Genomic DNA, 17,818 nt, shown 5'->3' on the forward strand with positions numbered 1-17,818 from the left:
TTGAAGGATGTGAAGGTCCTTGAGAAAGTGCAAAGGAGATTTACCAGAATCATTACAGAGATGAAGGATTTTACCTACAAGGTTAAGTTGTAGAAACTGGAGATTCTCCTTGGAGCAATGGAGGTTGAAGAGAGACTTGAAAAAAGTGCATCAAATTTAGAAAATATAAACAAAGAAAAGCCGTTTCTTTGTCCAGAGAAGAGGGGACTCCCACTTAAGATTTGGCAAGAGATACAGGGAAAAAGTGAGGAAGAATATTTTTATGTGATGAGGGTAAATGACCAGGAGCTCACTGCCTATAAGAGCGGAGGAAGAAGTGATTTCAAAAAGCAAGTGGGTAGGGACTTGAAAGAAAAAAGACATAGGGCTCTTGGATAGAACAGTGGCTTAGAAGTATCTGAATTCTTCTGTAGGTAGTCGGTGTGAGTCAAACGGTGTCCTTCTGAGTTGTAATACTTCAACTGCTCACACTGCTTGCTTTTGCTTATATTGATCACAAGTATTCCACAATTAAAATAGAGTTCTGTAAAACTACAGCCATGGTAGCACTAATAAGATCCATGAAGCCAGGCTAATGGTCCTCTCAATGAGATCTGTAATGCAGCTTCAGGCCTCGAGAGCAGCACCCAGTTTATTCACAACAGATGCCATGACCAACATTAGGGCCCAGATACAGAGAGCTACTGAGAATGAGAGTGATGCATATTCTATGGTGGCATTTCGTTCTACAAATATGAACATATTTTATGCAACAATCACATCCTGACCTACATATTGTGAAAAAGAACATAAATGGCATTGTACATATTGCAAATTTTTGCTGGATTTTACATTTCTGATCAGCAATGTAATTTTGGGTGCTTATGCTCTGTATGAATAGTAAGTTGAGTTAATTTTCACCATCTTAAACAATTACACAGCATAACCCTTTCCTTACAAAAATGTGGGCAAGTTATCTTTGAGAATCATTAAATATAAAAGAACAGAGATCTGGTGTGCACTAGAGAACACCAGCTGAATTCAAGCAATGTTGCTAGCAATTGGTAATGGAAAACTTATGTATCAGCCCTGCTGTTGTGCTTTCACCTGGAGAATAAACAAACCTAATCATAAATTCTATGAGTCTCTCATTTAAAATCTTTGAGCAAAGTGCGATCAACTAACCTTTCCTGACATGAAAAAAAGGATAAAGCAATAAATAGTAAATTTCATTTTGTAAATCATAAATTGTGGGTTCTCTATTACTACAATGGCAGTGGCATTCCTTAAATAAGAAACCCATTTATTCCCCATTCTTTCCTTAATAATAACGTTGATTTTGACTAAATAATGAAATAGACCATGGCACGGCAGAATGGTGTCAGCTGCAACTGATCTACTAATGATATGTTTAAGATTTACCATTATATGTGGAAGAACCCACTTTGTAAAATGAATACTAATCTGAGGAGTGGCAAAGATCAGGGATTCACAGACTGCTCTTAACTAGATTTGAATCAGAATCAGGTTTATTACCACTGACGTACGTCATGAAATTTGTTTTGTGGCAGCAGTACAATGCAAGACATAAAGACATAAAAATTACTATAAGTTACAAAAATAAATAAATAGTGCAAAAGAGGAATAACAAGGTGGTGTTCATGGACCTTTCAGAAATCTGATAGCGGATGGAAAGAAGGTGTTCCTGAAATGTTGAGTGTGGGTCTTCAGGCTCCTGCACCTCCTCCCTGATGGCAGTAACGTCAGGAGGGCATGTCCCAGATTGTGAGGGTCCTGAATGATGGATGCTACCTTCTTGATGGTGGGGAGGGTTGTGCCCATGATGGAGCTGCCTGAGTCTACAAACCTCTGCAGCTGCTTTCAACCCTGTGCATTGGAGCCTCCATTCCAGGAGGCGATGCAACCAGTCAGACTGCTCTCCACTGTACATCTATAGAAATTTGCAAGTGTCTTTGGTGACATACCAAATCTCCTCAAACTCCTAATGAAGCTGGTGTGCCTCCTTCATGATTGCATCAATGTGTTGGGCCCAAGATACATTTGAGATGTTGATGCCCAGGAACTTGAAGCTGCTCACCCGTTCCACCACTGATTCCTCAATGAGGACAGGTGTGTGTTCTCCCAACTTCCCCTTCCTGAAATCTATAATCAATGCCTTGGTCTTGCTGACGTTGAGTACAAGTTTGTTGTTGCAACACCACTCAACCAGCCTATCTGTCTCACTCCTGTACGTCTCCTCATCGCCATCCTGATTCCGCCAACAGTGGTATCATCGGCAAATTTAGAGATGGTGTTTGAGCTGTGCCTATCCACACAATCACGAGTGTAGAGTAGAGTAGAGCAGTGGACTAAGCACGCATCCTTGAGGTGTAACTGTGGTGATTGTCAGCGAGGAGGATATGTTACTACTGATCCATACTGAGTGTGGTCTCCCGATAAAGAAGTTGAGGATCCAGTCGCAGAGGGAGGTACAGAGGCCCAGGTTTTGAAGCTTGTTGAGTAGTACTGAGGGGACGATGGTGTTGAACGCCGAGCTGTAATCGATAAACAGCAGCCTGGCATATGTTTTGCTGTTGTCTAGGTTCTCCAAAGCAGAATGGAGAGCCAGTGAGACTGCGTCCACTGCAGACCTGTTATGGTGGGAGGCAAATTGCAGCAGGCCCAGGTCCTTGCTCAGGCAGGAGTCAATTCTTGCCATGACCAACCTCTCAATGCACCTCATCATAGTGGATGTGAGTGCTGCCGGGCAATAGGCATTGAGGCAGCTCACTCTGCTCTTCTTGGGCACCGGTATGATTGATACCCTTTTGAAGTAGGTGGGAACCTCCGACTGCAGCAGTGAGAGGTTGAAGATGTCCTTGAACACTCCACCTAGTTGGTCAGCACAGATTTTCAGTACCCTACTAGGTACACTGTCGGGCCTGACGCCTTGCAAGGGTTCACCCTCTTGAAGGATATTCTGATGTTGGCGTCTGAGACAGTTCACAGGGTCGCCAGATGCTGTGGGGATTTGCACAGGTGTCGTGTTGTTCTCCCTTTCAAATCGTACATAAAGGTATTGAGCTCATCAACGAGTGAAGCATCACTTCCATTTATGCTGTTAGGTTTCATCTTATAGGAAGTAATGATTTGCCAGTTGCTTTCACACCTTACCAGTATACATTTTAAATTTTGCCTTCACAATTGCCAATTATGAATTCATTTCTTTTAAAATTCTTAAAATTGACCAGTTTACAATGCTTATCACACAAAATGTAGTATATTGCTTTGTCTTTTCAATGGATGACCTAGCTGGTTTAGAAATAAGCTCTGACAAGCCTTATTTGTTATCCCCAGTCCAGTTCACAATCAAACAACTGCTGTCAATGTTCAATCACTTTTGCATCATGTTTGAAAAAATTGCAATAACAAAGACCACCAACTTCCCACAAAGTAATAAAATAGTAATCATAATAGAATAAAGAGCTCCATAATAATAAAATAAAATCTCCACAAATAGAAAAACCTGATTTATTTATTTCATATCTGGAGTTGCCTGTGTCAATTATCTCAATTAAGGTAAATACCCATGGTCAAACACTTTCATGAAAATTAAATTACCATTGTTTTATGAAATTAAAGTAATTTTTATGAAATTCTTAGGTGCATGGGATTAGACATTACCATTTGAAATTTGGAAATAAATATGATTCAATTGGAATGAATCTCTTTTGCAGCTTTACTTCCAAGAAAGCTGTTTCTGTAATTGAACAGAGTTGGGTATCATTTCCTGGCAGCTGCAGTTGGCATTACTAAAGTGATATAAAGTCCTCATTTTTGAAACTGTCTTAGAGTTAGTACTTCTACTCTGTGACAAACAGTGGAATTATATTAAAGAAAAATTTCTCGTGCTATGTTGGTTCCCAAGACTTACTTTGTTCTCTGCTTTGCAAATGATCAAGATCATCATCTCTATACAGGTCAGAAATAAATAATATTATACCATGACATTAAAGAGTTTTACCTCTCACTTCCATTAAAATTAATTTTTTTAAGAAAAGTTAAAGCTGTCACTGAAAATGTTTCCTATAAAATGTGCTATAAAAAGAAAGCTCCATTTCCTGGCAAGAAATTATTTAAATGCTATCCGTTACACCACTCGTAACTCACTTGTGATTTCCCTGCTTTAGAGATATTCATTTAACATCCTTGGTGGAATATAAATCATATCCCTATTTCATGGCCATAATATATCCTTTTCCATGTGCATGTAATCTTTTGCTCCTGGTATATCTGGAAAGCTTCCCACATTGTAGGATTCTTGTTTGACTCTGCTTGTTGAGTTTCTGCCTGTGAGAAGCTGATAAACGGGCATTTTCTGCATAAAGCTATAGTTTTGGTCATACATGGTTAGTTAATTCCAATTGTACCAGTGACGTATCTTAATTATTAAAGCAGTTAATTCATCCAGAACTGGTTCAATAGAAAAAATATCTCAGTAATTTTAAAAAGCTAAGTATTTTGCCAATAAATCAGCAATATCTAATATTAATGGATCTTAAACAAAAATACTCAGGAATTGGCTCCTATGTATGTGGATGTTACCTGTGTCAAGAGGGGGTATGCATAGTCATTCATTAAGGCATTCTTGAAAGAAGTGATTGAATTTGCCAGTGCCTTTGATATTTTCTTCACTTCTCAGTAGTCATCAACTAGGTGATACCTCAACCATTTCATCTCTCCATTATTGCTCCTCCTGATAATGCAGTCACTGGTCAATAATATGCAGGTCAGTCAGGAAAGATAGGAGTTATGCTACGATTGAGGAAAGTTATAGTTCACTGAGCATGGATGGTATATTACTGTGGATTTTTGTCTGATCTTGATTGACCGCAAACCTTTCTATACAAGTAGAAGTGTTTCAATGTCAAGTTCTTGTACAGAGATTAATCATAGTACACATCTCTTGTGCAAAGAGTGTTAACCCCCTACATTGTAGATTATCCAGAGCAATGCCCTTTGTTATCATTATCTTTACAAGGCAGAACAAGTACAGTAAAGTAAATACTCCTCTCATCATTTCATGAATCTTCCAGATTTTTTTTTAAACATATCCCCACAGTCATCTTCAAACACCATATCTGATTGACAGGTCTCTCAAAGGAGCTGAAATGGCAAATAACACATTAAACTTTGAGCTTTCAGCCTCTCTCAGTCCAGACTGAAGCATCATTATCAACTGATTATGATATCCTTAAATGGGGTCCATTCCAGAATAGATTCATACCTCTCCAGAGATCCATTGCTGAAAGCAGATTTATCTAATTTTCTTCATACTGCATCAGTTCCTGTCAAAAGAAGATTGTAACATGGAGAACAAGTTCCAAATTTTGCATTCCAGCCTCCATGTATTTTGGGGGCTGTAACTTGTGGGAAGAAATTCAAGAATTTAATTTCCAAGCTTGTGATTACTGTTGGTATATTATTGTACATGTTTGAAGGTTGTAGTTCTGTTTTGCTTTTTTAATCTCTATCCAAGACTAGCCCTATTCCTTTCATTTTACTTTTCTTCTCTGCAAGCAGTGAATAACAAATACCCTCACAAATAGGCTGATGTTACTCCCAAAGGACAATAGGGTTGTGATTCATTATTCTTTCTCAATCCTTGTATTGAAAGTGAACTAAGGGAGGAATAACTGAATATCATGCTCTTCCACCTCTGAAACATTATTGTGCTCGATAAGGTTTGAAAAAAATTTAGTATGTAGGACTGATTCTTCCATTTATCTTTATACTACAGTTTAGAAATATAACAGATTATAATTGTGGAGATAAATCCTCTGAATAGGACAATTGTTTATCCCAGCTGTACTGGGAAACAGCCCTCTGATCATATAAAAGCTCCACAAACCTGCTTTTGTGTGTTTTTTATTACACATTGAATTAAATAGAAACCCATCATTTCTCATCTATTGAAATTTGAACAATAACACCTGAATTTGCTTTTCATGATCCACCTGTTTTTGGTTTGGTAAATAAAACTGGAGTGGAGACCATTGTGTTTTGACCCTAAAGAAAAATTGTGGCAATTCTTCTTCTGTGCCCCATCACAGTGTTGTGCTCAAAGGTAAAAATACACCCTAATTTAAACAGATGAAGGCAGAGCATGTAATTCATCCATCCTTGGGAATTTCCTGATTTTCTGCTGATATATAGTGTTCCAAGAGTGAGAAGGTCAGATATCAAACATGACAATGTCTCTGCAGCATTATTTTGGTTGGATGTAATTTCCAACATATAATGTCCACCGATATACCATATGGAAAGTTATTCTATGAATAATGTTGGCTACAGGGCATGGTGGAAGAACAGATGAAAGACAAGGACAGTGTATTGTATGCATGCAAGCAATCTCTAGCCAGCATTCACAATACCGGCCCAGAGTTTGATATAGTTCCTAAGGCAAAACTATTGGTGTTAAGTTATAGAATCATAGAATTGAACAGCACTAAAACAGTCCATTTCAGCCCACCTTGCCCATGCTGACTTGATGATTATCCCACTCTAATCCCATTTGCCTGCATTGGGCATGTATCCCTCTATTCCTTTCTTATCCAAATACCCATCCAAATTCCTTTTAAATGTTTTAATTGTATCTGCCTCTTGCTCCTCCTCTGGCAGCTTGTTCCAGTTAACTACTATCTCTGTGTGAAAAGCTTGCCCCTCAGATCTCCTTTAAACTTCCCCCCACTCACCTTAAACCCCTTCCCTCTGTTTCAAACCTCTGAAAGGTCACACTTCACCCTCCTGTGTTCCAGTAAGAATACACCCAACCTATCCAATCTCTCCTTATAGCTACAGCCTTCCATTCAGGCAAAATCCTAGTGAATCATTTCTGCAACCTCTCTATTGCTGCTGCATGCTTCCTATAGTATAGGCAATGAAAACTTCAGTACACAATAGTTGAAGCAGTTTAATCAATGTTTTGTACAGCTGCAATGTGACATTCCAACTTTTATACTCCATGCCTCAATCTATGAGGGAAAGCATACCAAATGCTTTCTTTACCATCCTATCCACCTGTGTCACCACTTCCTCTGAGCTATAAGATGCCTTTATTAGTCACATGTACATCGAAACACAGTGAAATACATCTTCTTGCGTAGTGTTCTGGGGGCAGCCCCCAAGTGTCGCCACGCTTCCAGCGCCAACATAGCATGCCCACAACTTCCTAACCTGTACGTCTTTGGAATGTGGGAGGAAACCGGAGCACCTGGAGGAAACCCACGCGGACACACTCTAAGGTCTCTCTGTATATCAATGGTCCTAATGTCCCTACCATTTACTCTCTGTCTTAGCAGAATTTGACATCCCGAAGTGCATTATCTCATACTTGCTACTGCTGTGCCCAACTTACTAGTGGATCTAGGTCCCACCGTATCCTTAGACAACCTTCTTTGCTATCTACAATTCCATCAATATCAATGTAGTCTGCAAACTTACTGATCAGACCACCTACATTCTCATCCAAGTCATTTATACATGTTATAAACAACAAAGGTGCCAATACCAATCACTGATGTACACCATTTGTTACAGGCTTCCAGTCAGAATGATGTCCATCCACCACTACTCTCCACCTCCTATCACCAAGCCAGTTTTGGATCTAGTTTGCTAATACTCCTCAGATCCCTTCTGCCTTAACCTTCTGGACTAGCTTACCATGTGGTACCTTGTCATAAACCTTATTGAAGTCCATGTAAACCATATATACTACTCTGCCTTCATCAACTTTCTTAGTTACCTCTTCAAAAAACTCAATCAGATTTGTGAGACATGCTCTTCCCTGCATAAAACCACGCTGACTCCTCATAGTCCTGCCTTTCCAGGTGAACATAAATCCAGTCCCTCAAAATCCTCCCCAACAACTTCCTTACCACTCATGTAAGGATCACCATCCTGTAAATTCCAGGCTTATCCCTGTTGCTCTTTTTAAACAAGGGGACAACATTCACTGTCCTTCAGTCTTCTGGTGCTTCTCCAGAGGTTAGCAAAGATGCAAAGGTCTCTGTCAGAGTCCCAACAATCTCATCCCTCTCTTCTCTTAGTATCCTGGGATAGATCCCACCAGACCCTGGGTTTTTATCCACCCTAATATGTGTCAATATATCAGACTCTTCCTCCTTCATGATGTGAATATACTTCAGAATATCATCACTCCATGAAACTGATAGCATATGCGTATCTTGATATGATTTGTTGTCAATTATCCGTTGTGCCTTCACGAGTTGTGCAGCTTCCATTCTTGTTATTGTAATTTAGCTTAAATCACTTTAATGGTGAATTTAAGCCTTTTATAAATTAGTCCTGCCATAAAATACCCTTAATCTTAATTATACGAGATCTAAGTGTGTTTTTAAGGCATCCCAAGCCATAATCAACACTTTGCAAACCATGTGACCCTAAGAAACTAACTTTGGAAGTATATTGGAATTTTGTACATGAATATTTCAAAATACTACGCAAGTGTAAAATAAATTCTTTATTTTTAAAGAACCGTTTTTATGATATTTCAGCTTCTATCTAATTACCTGTATGTTCTGATCATCATTTATCATTCTACATAGTATTTAAACAGTTAATTTAACAGAAACCCTGCTGTTTTTTACTTGTGAGAATGCTTCATTCTGATTGGCTGCTCATCAAATCTACGGCACACTAGGGATTCTTGCTGAACCGATGGTTGATGACAGCAGAAAAAGATACATTTTTATCACAGAGATTGCTTGAACTTGGTGAGGAAGCTTTTCTCAACCACTTCATCACTAACCCCTAAACCTGGGCTGTAATGTCTGCAAATCAAGAAAGTCCAGCATAGATTCTTTGTGTAAGCCACTCACCACGCAAATTCTGCTTAAATTCTTTGTGCAATCCCATTCCATCCCATCCTCGATTCAGTAAATGAAATACACTACCTCTTGGAAGCTACATATTGGCTCCTTCTATCAGGACTGTGATCTGTCAGTATCGGAGATATATTCAGTCAAGTTCCTGAAAATCTTTTAAAAGTGCAAATAATCCTCCATATAATGTATGGACAGAAAACAAGGCAGGCAGTCACTACAAATTTTAAAGGATATCACAGAAGTTACATGATCACAAACAGCCTATTTTAAACTATTCTTCATAGGACCTCATACAAGATGGGGTAGATGATCAAATGGCTCAGTCTCTCAATATTTCAAATGGGTATGATACTAAGAATTATTTTGTAATTATATGCTCTTGCATGCAGTTGAACAGGGTGGTAAAACTGGAGAAATACATTGAATACCTGATTCATCAAACATAAAAATAAATTTGCATCTTTTGGATCCTGGTAGTGATCCTTACGAGCCAGAACCACATGGTGCAAATTCAAAGATGTTCATGAGTAATTGCAAATCATTTAAATTAATGGTCAGAAAATCATGTGGCATGTCTGCTTAAATATTCTATTCATACTCCTGATACTTAAAGCTTCCTATTGAAAGCACAAAGCTGCAATATGTCCAATAAACTTTTCTCCTCCACAGTTACATATTCTAAGTTACACAAATGATTAAAGTTTTAAGGTATGTTATTTTGAGACCAGTTTACACTGCTGACAAGAAGCAAATCATTCCTAATTGTAATCTAGTTAAATGATGTTAGCTCTTACATCCACTTAATAATACATTTTAATAAGCATAATTCATAGCAAGTAGCTTGAAATATAATTGTAAATTTCATCAGGCTCTTGGCACAGAGCTTTCAGTCATTAATTTTAATATGCAGGAAATTTGGACCAAGCATTTTGTTAATCACTCTTAGCATGTCAAGTGCTGAGTCATGAAAATGAACTCATAAAGGAGGATGAAAGACAGGCTTAAATTTATTTGGTGCCTTTCCTAATTCCAGGATGTCCTACCATGCTATAATACCAATACATTATTTCTGATGCATCTCTGATATAATAATAACTAAACAAAAACAAGGTGCCACAAAGACCAAGGATATGATGACTGGGGGACAAATCTGCTCATGGGAGCACACACGCTTCTAAAGGGAAATGATGACTTGCTTTATCACCTCATCCTGAAGACATCATCCTTGGCAACACAGTATTCATTCATTACAGGACCAATTTACTAGTGTTGAAACTACATGTACTAGTGTCATCTACATGTGTTGAAATCTTTGGAGTGGGATTTGAAGTCTCAAGCTTCAGACCTAGAAACAAAATTATGAGCTAAGGTTTTCTCCCTACTTTATAGTACATGCTCTCCTTTTTGGAGTACTCACATGAGACCACTGTTTGCACTGGGGCAGGTTGTATGCCAGATTATTTCATAGTAGGGTGTCGGTGTGTAGTTTGATTGTGGAAGTTTTTACATACATCAGGAACACCTATATGTCTGAAGAGATACCAACTGTTCAAGGCACATAATTATTTCCTGACAGACAACTGTAAACACTTGTTCTAAAGCCCAAATCCAAATACTGCAGATGTTGACAATCTGAAATAAAAAAAAAGGTAAATGGAGGAAATATTCAGCAGATCAGGTGGCACCAACAGAGAGAGAGAGAGAAGCGTCAATAATTCATCAAAACTGGAAGAAATTCAATTGAAACAATTGTAGCTGGAATAATTACGATTGCAATGAAGATCGGGAAGGGCAAAGGGGACGAAGCAGAAGATCTGTGATGGGGTAGATATAAAGTTGATTGACATAAGGGCTGCTGGTCCTTGTTGAAGGAGGGTGGTAGTGGCCAGTGAATAACAAAAGGTTTGTCTAGAGGAGTTATAAATTGGAGGCAATTAAATACAGAATTACCACAAGAGATGGGAGTAGTGAAGACTTGATTCTGGAGATGAAAGATAGAAGGCCGGAATATTTGAATTCACTGTTGAGTCCTAAAGGAATATTTCTTGGGCTTAGGTTGAACTTTGCCAGAACAGTGCAGATAGCCAGAGACACACTTGAATGGCTACTCCTTTTCTTAGTTCTTACGTTCTATAATTGGGTGAGCATTTTGCAGAACACGCCTGTTCATTCTACAAAGATGAGTCTGAGCTTCAAGCTGCCTGCCACTTCAATCCTGCATAGGGAGAGGGGAAGGAAGGGGGAGAGAAAGAATTCACATTTCATCTTTATCCCCTACAGTCCACCCCATATTCTCTGCAACTTTATAAGCTTCATTTTGAACTTCTTCCAATTCTGATGAACATTAACTCTTTTACTCTCTGCAGTACTAAAGTGACAGGCAATGCACTTTGCCACAATTATTGCAATTAATCTATACTTCCCATACAATATCTAATATTGGGTTGATAGATATGAACGTAAGGTCCAGACTAAATTGCTGTTTCAACATACGGATCTCTTCACGCAGGATTTTGTAGAAAATCATGTTGTTTGGCTAAGACTTCCTAGGTTGCAGAAATGGAGGTACCTGCAAATCAGTACCAGATATCATTGAAGTTGCATGAAAATCTCAGTATTTGTGCAAATCTTTTCCTCGTATCCCTTTTCTTTCTTGTTATAGTAGAAATATCGGAAATGCCTTAGGGAAAAGTTCTGTTAACATAGAGAGAAAGGGTTCAGAAGATAAAAGTGCAGGTATGTAGCCCCAGGAGCAACGCTGAATTCATTTCCAAGGTTGAAGTGAAAAAGATGAGGAAAAGCAGGCATTGCACAGAAATCTTTCAGCAACAATCTTCAAAGAAGGGCCTTGAACTACACTTCTGCCTGGTTGCTGCTGCTTAGCAACCACAACAGTGCTTTTTACACCTGCATTGATATTTCTCAGGTGGGCCACCATTAGCAATGGTAAGAAAATCCAGCAACACATATTATTTTATGACTTAATGTCAATTTGCACTTAATGAGAAGGGGAGATGCGAGGTTGGAAAACCAAATGGAATTTTTGGGCAATTGACACTGGGTCCCCCCAATCCACTTTCCTCTACCATTCATCTTTCATATAAAAGAAGTCTAAACACAGTTCCTTTTTCCATATTTTTTAATGTTATAATTATTAAAGGATGTGAACTTTGGCTATGTTTATCATATGGCAAAACATACAAACAGTTCAAGGCTTACTGTAAAATCAAACAGAACTTAAAAGCTTCTTAAAAAATGCAGATTTATTATTAATGAAAATTAGTTTTGTCCATTAATTGCACTTACTGCATTGCATTTAGCTTGATTCCAGCTGATGATGCACTGTTAACCACTTTACAAGCACAGCACTGCTATAAGAGATACTGCAAATGACGAACAATATCATACTCTGAGACACAATTATTATTTTATCATCCACTCAGTAGTTACCCATGTTGATTTCTATGCTGTGTTTATCACTACTTTCCAGGAATATTAAACACTCTGAAAACCCAGCCACTGAATAACCACTTTAACTTTCAGAATGGCTGAAGGCCCGGGTGGCATTTCATCTTCTTGCTTTACACACATTGGATGAGATTTTCATTTGCTCTGTAACAATTTGGAAGCAATCCCCTTAAAACTTGCCCTACCACTGGCTCATAATCTACTTAGTACAATCCTGTAAGAAATCTATTGCCTGGCAAACAAGTCAAGCCATACATATATTGATACTTTGAGTTATAAAGCTGCGTGGCACTAGTGCCTGCCTGTTTCATGGGCTAGTCATTTTTAATACTATTAATATGATGTACTAGTTAGAAAGAGATGGCAAATTGATTAACATTGTTTCTTCCATTCACATGAATATCCCTAGCATTTTTATCAGGTACATCATCTTACATCCTGCAATTGTGCATGAAAACCAAATAGAATAATTTTTAACCATTATTAGCTTCCAGGATGTGCTGGTTTTCTTTTGCTATACACCATCTAGAAAAACACATTTACTACAATAAGGCACAAATCTAATTTATGACCACACTGGGAATACATGAGGTCAGATATGATGGACTGGATCAAGCCAGATGCACCAGTGATCCTCTTCAACCACCCAACTTCATCTTGTTCAGATGCAGAGGGTTGATCACTTGAAGTCTCCACGTCCTGGAACTGAACAGTAAGCTCCAAAGGATATGCAAACTTCAATTGACAGACAGTTGAGGCACTGCCCCAAGAATGCCTCTGTAAGGACTGGACAGTGGGCAAAGTTCAAGCAGAGCTGTGTCCCCTGTCAAAGTCTACAAGAGCATTTAATCATTTTTAACTATTTTTGTCATTCAGGAATGTTGAAAAAATATTAAAATTCATGTAATAAAAAAATGGAAAGTTAATTAATAGCATAAAGTTAAAATTATTAAAAGATATTAAAAGAGATTATTAAAGTATTAAAAAGGATTATTAAAAATATTTAAAGATTAAGTAGTAAAATTATAAAAATAAAATATCTGAGCTTCCTCCATTTCACAGATCAGGATTGTCCACTGAAAAGAATTGGCTCTTTAATCCTTAGCCAAGGGTAAGAACGGAGAAATGATTGCAAATAATGCTCAGCTCTGTCTTTGGACTTCACACTTACAGCTAGAAAGATTTGCCCTACTGATAAAGCATGAGCTGGTTCGGTCTTCTACAATCAGGTTATACTGATTTTCATTAAAAAATAAAGTTAAATGCCTCTGCGATGAAACAGTTAACATCATTTCCTTGAAGAAGGCTATAATCTAACGTTTTTATTTACAGTTCAAGTGAAGAAAAACATTGCAAAATGTACACAGGGCCTTCCTTTACTGAAAACTTTCCTTATAAATTTTTAGGATAATTATTAGAGGCAGAATTGAGCTAATTCCTCTTATTATTAATCTGTATAGCATAGAAATTATAAGGGGGTGAAACTACCTCAGAGAAAATGGATTTGATTTGAACTAGGGCAGTTCAGCATGAGTGGAGAAATAGCAGTACCAAAATAGTTCCCCATCCCACTTACGTCAACATCAGCAGAAAAGAATTCAGGAACAGCACCCTCCACCCATACGCACAGAGTTCCTGATGGTAGATCTTGTGCATACAAATGTGGTATGGCACACATAGAAGCTACAGAACTTCACAGGATGTGCACCACATCTGGAGTCCTGTGTGCAGTATTGATCTCCTTGCTCAAGGAAGGGTGTAAATGCATTGGAAACAATTCAGAGAAGGTTTACTTGACTGATACAGGAATGGGAAAAGTTGCCTTGTGAGGAACAGGTGGACAGCCTAGTCTTGCATCCACCAGAGTTTAGAAGGGTGGGAAATGATTTGAATGAAATACAAAAGATCCTGAGGGGTCTTGACAAGATAGATGTGGAGAAGATAGTTCCTCTTGTGGAAAAATTTAACACTGTTTAAAAATAAGGGATTACGACAGAAATGAGATGAAATTTCTTTTCTCAGAGAATTAGGAGTCTCTGGATATCTCTTCCTCAAAGGCAGTGGAAGCAGAATATCTTAATATTTTTTTAGGGTAGATGTCGATATATTCTTTGTAAGTAGGGAGATGAAGGATTGCTGTGGGTGGATGGGAATGCAGACGTGAGGCAGTCAGATCTGCCATGATCTTATTTAACAACAGACCTGGTATGAGGGCCTACCCCTGCTCCTAATCTGTACATTTGCATGTAGGCTCTGTTTAATTTCAGTTTATGGCCAAATAAGAATGAAAGACTAGGAATTGGTAGCAGGAAAATAACGACAGCAGTGTATGTTTTACTAGTTTTTCAAGAAAATTGCAGGAGATAATGAGAAATATCATCAGTTATGAATGTCCCTGTTTATCTTTCACTAGAGTCGATAGGTCCAAGGATATCTATTTTCTGTGTGTGCTTATTTGCCTTCATAAATGAGAGATATTCTGTAGGGCACTCTGGTTAATATAAGAATATCACAAAAGTACTAAGATGAATGTCTTAAAATGTCATACAATTTATTCTAATTTTACAATCATTTAATGTTTTCTGGCATTCCATGCATTTGCTATTTTGGTGAGATTTACCACATGGCTGTTTCTAGTTGGCAGTGTGTACTTTTGAAATATTCACTGTCACATTTGTGTTGTTCAATGACTTCCTCCCTAATTGCGGTATATACATCACTTCAGTTCTAAAGTACAAGTGCTCAGGAGTGCAAGAAAAAGTTGACTTTGTCAGAAACTGAAGCAAAAAAAAAGAGAGAAAGAAATTTAAATCAATACAATGCCTCCATGTCTTTCTCCTGTGACATTTTTGCCCCCAAGTCAAATGGAATTGTATTGAACTGGAAATCGAACTCAAATATGAGACCATAAAATTAGACACATGTACAATATTTGTCTCATTTCCTCGAATGATGAAACCACAACACTTAATACTGCAGACAGAGAATAGCTTAATTGATGTTCTCATACCGTAGTCTTCTCATAGAGGGCAATTTGCGGTTTCAGTTTGGTCATGATTAGAATTCCAGGAAAAGAAACAAGAAATGATTATGCAGTCACATCTCCAAGTATTAGTAGGAGGGACTGGATTACAAGCAACAGAGATGTTACAACCCGGTTAATACAACTTATATCTTTTCTGTTGACTCAGCTCCAAGTTTATACCTACTGCCACTTTAATTGTGCTCCTGCCCCTGTAAGAGGCTTCTAAACAATGGCATACCTTTTCTTAATTTCAGTGAAAGACTTGTTATTACTGTTATTTTTACTGACATATCAAACATCATCTGAAGAGCTGAGAAAATGATTTTCATATTAATCCCCTTTAAATTGCTGTAGGCTTTTATTGGCTATTCTATTATGTTAAGGTTCAGAAGACTACTTCTCTTCAACCTTATCGTGAACATTTAACTTGCTGGTTTTCATTAGCCAAGCATAAACTCTAGGCTGGTGAGTTCTATCTCCATCTAAATAAACTTGTAAACATTTGTGAAGCACAACTTGTCTCCCATATTATAAAATATATTAATATTTACAGTACATGTTGGCAAACTAGCCCAGGTGGAAAATTTAGAGGGAAATGGTATAATGCTTGGTTCTCAGTATTTCCTGCCATTTGCTGGACATTGAAAAGAACCAAGATAAAGTCCCAACTTGCTCTTGGATGAGAAACAAAAGAAATTGTTCAGATGAAAAGTCAGCTACCAGAAACATTAACTCTGTTTGCCTCTCTACAGATGGAAATACTCAAGAAGCCATGTCACAACATTTTTTTTATATATATGGCAAAGTCAGTTGATGTGGATTGGGTCAACTCCACCAGATCATAACCTGAGACTTCAGAATCATTTAATAAAGGAAATTGATGTTTTTTTTGTCTATGGACTGGATATGCAATTGCTATAGTCTTAATATAATTAAATTGCCTCCAAAATCGCTCAAAGAAAATCTTTCTTTCTGATTTTCTTATTTCCATTGGACAATATCTCTCACCCTGGATTGTGAACCAGCAAAGTTAATCTATTCCCAGGCTTCTGCCAAAGGTGCTCGAGTTGGCCTCCAGACACATCGCACAGCATTTCTGTGACACACACTACATTTTCTCTCCATGGGGAGCACTTTGCTTAGGCTCCAATCAGCACAGATGGTACACCTGAGACTGAGAAGTAAACATAAACTAAACTTCCTCTGAACACTTAACAACGCAGTGTATTGGAACGCAAGAATTCCACTTGACTGTACCACCTGGGTTCAGCTTTTTGATTTTATACAAACAGTGAATGTACTTAGGCAATGCAAATTTCAAGAAAATAGGTTGTGTTTATAAAGCAATTATGTTGTTAAGAATGTATCTGTGGGCTATATAAAGATGGAATGGAGAATTCTGCTGTTCAATATACATGTAGAATGTCAAGTGTTGGCCATGATTGACAGCAAAATTGCTGAAAATTAATTCCAAATGGAATTATCCACAAAAGTGATCTATCTAATGCAAGAAGTTTAGAGGTTTTAACATATTTGTAACAAAAAATTCAGTTAAGAAACAATTATGTTTTATTATTTTTTTAGTAAAAACTGCATCACAGAGATATTTTACCAATTTGCTTTGCATCTGGAATGTTACTTTCGCTAAATATCCAAAAGTAATAGTAATTGTACATCACAAACTCTGGTGCGCACAAAACCAGGACAAATCCAATTTAGCCAATTATCACCCAATCGATCTTCTCTCAATAATTGGCAAAGTGATGGAAGGTGTAGTCGACAGTGCTATTAAGCAGCAACGACCTCCTTACTGATGTCACTTTGGGTTTTGCTAAAACTATTTAGCTCCAGACCTCATTCCAGCCTTGGTCCAAACATGGACCAAAGAGCTGAATTCCAGAGATAAGATGACAATGACTGTCTTTGACATCAAGGGAACACTTGACAAAGTGGCATCAAGAAGCCCTGGTAAAATTGAAGTCAATGGCATCAAAGGAAGGGTTCATATTTCACACAAAGAAAAATAGTACTGGTTGTCGTAGGTCAATATTCCTAGTTTTGGGACATCACTGCAGGAGTTCTTCAGAGCAGTGCCCGAGGCATGACAGTGATGTTTCTTCTGACAATTGCACAGAACTGAACTCCATTCACAAGCCTTCAAGAAAAATGAAGCAGTCTATGCCTGCACATGGAAGGACTTGGACAACAATCTGGCTTTGGTCATAATATGCTAACTAATGTTTAGAACACATAATTGCCAGGCAACGTCCATCTTCAAAAAGAAAGTGATCAACCACATAAATTTGATATTTTTGTTGTAAGTGGGCCTTTAGGGAAGAGTGACCACAATGTGATAGAATTTTTACATTGAGCTTGTAAGTGATGTGCTTCAATCCAAAAGTAGGGTGTTAAATCTAAACAAAGGAAACAACAAGGGGAA

Source organism: Pristis pectinata, chromosome 4 (assembly GCF_009764475.1).
Source record: "Pristis pectinata isolate sPriPec2 chromosome 4, sPriPec2.1.pri, whole genome shotgun sequence".
Taxonomy (NCBI): Eukaryota; Metazoa; Chordata; class Chondrichthyes; order Rhinopristiformes; family Pristidae; genus Pristis; species Pristis pectinata.